We start from the raw sequence: 5,126 nt of genomic DNA, 5'->3' as shown, positions 1-5,126 counted from the left end.
AATGAAATCTCTGATGAGACTAGTAATTATGAATAAAATGTTCCAGCTAGAAAACACATTAAGCTATAAAAAATCACTTAAAAACTATAAAATATACATGAAAACAATGCTTGGTAGCAGCCATTTCCAACGTATTCCGGTCCTTCTTCCCAATATACTCTCAATGAGATATCCCAATCTCTTTTTTCTCAATTTATAGAAATTACATTAAGAGGTATCCTTGGATACCAACATCCTTAAATCTCACTTAGTCCAAGATGTGGTCAAAGCTGAGTCCTCCAGTTCTTCACTGCTTAGCTATTTACTAATGATAAAACATAAAATCCTCTCTTTTGATTACTCATTTATCCTATACAAATGGGAGTGAAGTATTAAGGCTAATAAATTTTTCTGATAACCATGGCTTGTCTTTAAACATTAATACTTTTTATTGACCTAATTAATATTAATTGAAATCATCCGATAGTGCTTTAGGGACTACAGATGACAGATCCCTCTCAGAAGGTTAGTATTTCTACCACTGTAGTTTTTAAGTGTTAAGGTTATCTATAGGCCATATTCTTCTGTATTTAAATGTCAATTAATCCTTCAATGAAAACTCAGCAAAATGCTTTGATAATAAAATAATAGTAACACATATAAACGCTTATGAATTCGTGGGCACCGTGCTGACATGCCCTACACTCTCCCAGAATAATCTTATAGTTAGGTTATTATCATCACAATTCTACAGTAAGAAAGATACAAAAGAGGTACGGAATTACCCAAGATTACACAACTAGTAATGGTAGCGCTGGGATTGAAAGACCAGGTGTTGTCCAGAATCTCATGCTTTACGTACTACATATTGCCTTTCTAGATGGTGTGAGATAAACATGCTCCAGAAACTATGTTGAACTCATGAAACTATCAGGAACTTATCCTCTGATAAAATTTCTCTTTATCAATCCAACAGCGGAGAGAGCACAGTCTATAGGTAATCTTTTGTTTTCGTTCTTAGGAGTTCTGTAGGAGAAATAATCATGCGTCACTTCACTCTTCTTTTGTAAATTATTTGCTTATTTTTCCCATTTTAAAGGCTTCCCTAACGTCTGTAATTAGAACTTCCCATGCCTTTTGAAGTTTATTTTTCTTAACCTTAAAAATATTTTTAGGAATAGTATGTGCTCCCTGTGGAAGACAAAGAACATAAAAAATTAAAATATGAACTGCTAGCCCTTAATGTACTTATTAGTAAACTTCCACTGCCCAATGAAGAGCCACAAAACTTAGCATCCTAACACAACAACTGTTTGTTCTCACAGATCTACAGGTTGGCTGAGGGGCTCTACTTCACGCTGTAGCTTAGGACCAGAGGGCTGGCTGGGACCTTTTCTAATGGTGATGACAGTTTTAAAACGTGAGGCGGGTCTTATAAGTGCTGTCACAGAAAGATCTTGCATTCACTTCCATTAAGTTACAAGAGCAAGTCACAGAACAATATGTACACTGTGGCCCCTGTGTGTTAAAAATTCAACATATTTTTGTAGCACATCTATGTACAAAGAAGCCTCAAATCAGCTTTAGAATGACACACACCAGACAGTTAATTGTGGTTACTTTTGAAAAGGGGGCTGAATTTTCGAGCAATGTTGTAAGGGGGGAGTTTGTGATTTATGTGTGTAAGAAGTTTTTATAAGAAGAATATATATGCTATGATTAGCTCTGTCATTAAAATATTTAAATGAGCCTAAGAGTAGAAATAGTAGTTGTGTATCACTCGGATTAAGTAACTGCTAACTGATGCAACAGAGAAAACCTGATATCTGAATGACTTAACACAACAAAAGTCTGTTTCTTGTGCACATAAAATCTGATGAAGGCTGGCAGAGGCTCACCTCTCACAGATGACTGCGAGATCCCGGCTATGTACGTCACGTGGCTCCACACCTCAACACGGGCTCTCTCTGTTTGCTGCTGAATGGAAGAGAAAGCACAGAGGTGCCATACTGACTCCCTCGTGCCTTGGTCTGGAGGTGACCCTTCCTAATTACAAGTGGACTGGGAATATAGTCTCCCCAGGAACCCAAGGAGAGCAAGACAGGATGTGGATGAGGTTTGCAGTCTCCCATAAACTGGTGTATAGTATGTGCTCAATAGAGAGCGACTATTGCAATTGCTTATGACAACAACCCTCTTAGTTAGTTGGAGGAGTTTCTGAGAAGGCCAAATTTACCTTGAAATTCACCAAGTTTTTCTTGTGCATACTATGTAAGACATGTTTTCAAATACAGGATTCCATCTCATTTCCAAAAGTACCCTGTACATCTCAGCAGAGAGGGCTTTCACCAGTACCTTTCTGCATTGCCAATTGCAATAACCTGTGTAATCTCAGTAAGCTGGGAATTTTCTCCTAACTTTTGGTTGCACGGTCAAAATCATAGCCACCCACCACCTGACTGAACATACCTGAACACCCGAACAGGTGCCATTAAGCATACTGAACAAACAGCATCTCCCCTGGGACAGATACAGACAAGAATTACCGGGAGGATGGTGAATTACTTTTCCTTGTTATTCAAGGCTAGCATGTCTGCCAAAGAACCATTTTCCACCTCCAAGAAGGACTCCAAGATGGGTTTTTAGGAATTCAGCCTCAGCAGATGTTTGTTTACACAGTGATTTCCTTGGTCCCTCCTCCTTTACCACTTAGGAAGAAGGCTTTGGTTTTGGACCCCTTAATTAAGTTCACTCATCAGTGTATGGATTCAGTGGCCAGATTCAAAGAAGACACTTCATTAAAATCCTACTGCAAATATCACGTTGTTTCAAACAAGGCCTCCCTAGCCTTGGGGTTATAAGCCAAGGCCCTGTAGAGTCCATACCAAATCAGAGTCTCGTCACCAGCAGGTTTGCAAACACTGAGAATGTGGTGGAGGCACCCAGTGGGCATGAGGAGGTGTGTAAACGTCACTGTCTGAAGTGAACAGATACATGGAAAGGGCAGCTGCTGTCCCAGGGGTCCACGGTGACGAACGGGATCTGCGGGGAGTCGGGATGCTCCGAGTCAGGGGAGGGCAGGGCATATGGGCTGTCTGTTCCTCCGGGAGCTGAGTGCAGCCTCCAGAGGAAGATGCAGAGAAGAGCTGGCCAGCAGGTCAGCTTCCAGTCTGGACATGAGGGCACACTGGGGAAGACCCAGGGGCAGGGCGCTGTGATGCCGGAAAGTGCTGGGACTGGACCCCCGTGCCGGGACCGGGGCAATCAGCTCTCAGGGAAGCCTGGGGCGAGGGGCAGGAGGATCCTAGGTAAACGAAGCCCACAGACAATCCCCAAATGGTGTCTGATTCTCATGTTCACCTTCCTTCTTTAGGCCTGCTTTTAATATTTTGGCTACAAGTTCCTCTTTCTTATTGCCTGAGAGACGTCATGGAGCAGTGAAAGGAGAAATGGATTAAGAGACAGAAGGGCTGCCTCAGGCTGGGAGGAGTGGAACAGTATGGGCTCTGGAGGAATTCAGACCGGGCTGTACTCCCGGTTCTGTCACTTTACCAGTCCGGAGAATACTGCAAGTTCTTTGTCTGCCAAGTGGGTTTGATAAGCCTCATCTTATAGAACTGTCGGAATATATGTGATATATGTAAAGCACCTGGCACAGTGGCTGGCGATGTTTGGGTCTTTCATGCCTGGCAGTTATTATGATGCTTGTTTTCATACCAGAAGAGACTGGTCTTCTCTGTCCTAGAGATACCCTCATCTCTAGGAATTTTTCATTTTATCCAGGAGGTGTCAGAGACTATGCGGGCCTCTAGGACAAAGAAAGATGAATTAACCAAAGTGCTCCTTAGCAAGTAACCCTGAGTACATTTTCCCTATCAGAGAATATGTTGTTTCATTTGTGGAGGCAGGGGTTCCACCAGGATGCAAATCAAACCTTATAGAATTTGTGTCAAGGACCAATAATTCCCCTGCCTCCCAAACCCGCCCCCCCACCCCGATTTTCACGTGTTTCATCACCACCAAAATCTGGGCCCATTTAGGAGTTCTGCCAGATTACACTGAGGACAAACAAATCTCATATATTAACGCATATATGTGGAATCTAGATAACTGGTACAGTTGAACCTCTTTGCAGGGCAGGAACAGAGACGCAGACATAGAGAACGGACATGTGGACACGGGGGAAGGCGGGGTGGGATGAGCTGGGAGATTAGGATTGACCTATGTACACTACCATGTGTCAAATAGATAGCTAGTGGGAACCTGCTGTACAGCACAGGGAGCTCAGCTTGGTGCTCTGTGACCACCTAGATGGGTGGGGGGAAGTCCAGCAGGGAGGGGATATATGTATACGTGGAGCTGATTCACTTCGTTGCACAGCAGAAACTAACACAACATTGTAAAGCAATTATACTCCAATTTAAAAAACCCGATAACTAATTAACGGAGCGGGCTGGGGCTCCTCCAGCCCAGGGCACAGAGTGCCAGCACAGGGGCTTCTCAGCATCCCACCACAAAGGAGACAATATGCATAAAACACCTGGTTTGTTTGGGCACTGTGTTCACCTGCACCGGGGCAAAAGCACTGGACCCCTGCTCACCATTATCACGGCCTCATCTAGCCCACCATGCAGCCAACTTAAAATTACCTCCCAAGGAGGGATTTGCAAAATAACCAAACCTCAAAGTGTTCTGGCTAAGAGAATTTATACTTCACTGCTCTCATCTGGACTCTCTCCCCACCATCCTCACTGGGTTTTTTCATCACACCACCTTCCTTATATAATCGCTGCTCTTATACTCTCAACATCTACAGGCAGGTGCAGGGTCTTTTTTATCTTAGCATCATCACTACCAGCACAGAACCTTCCAAAGAGCAGATGCTCAATTACAGATGGGAATCAATGAGGCACTGGGTGAGGAATGTAATTTATTACTATCTAATTTTGTCGGCATTCTTGAATAAGCTAAGGACATCTAGGTGTATATCTTTGAATTTTACAAAGAGAAAGACAAAGGTGAATAAGACAAACCAAAATTTGACTAAACTTTGCTTTTCATTTTAAAACCACAGCATTCTTTCACATTTCCAAGAAAATTCCTATTCCAAAGCCATATTATCTCAGTCCAGAACCCCAGAAAGATGC

Source organism: Monodon monoceros, unplaced genomic scaffold, assembly GCF_005190385.1.
Source record: "Monodon monoceros isolate NGI ecotype Baffin Bay Population unplaced genomic scaffold, NGI_Narwhal_1 Super_Scaffold_22, whole genome shotgun sequence".
In the NCBI taxonomy this organism is placed as follows: Eukaryota; Metazoa; Chordata; class Mammalia; order Artiodactyla; family Monodontidae; genus Monodon; species Monodon monoceros.
This window is presented reverse-complemented; position numbering follows the sequence as displayed.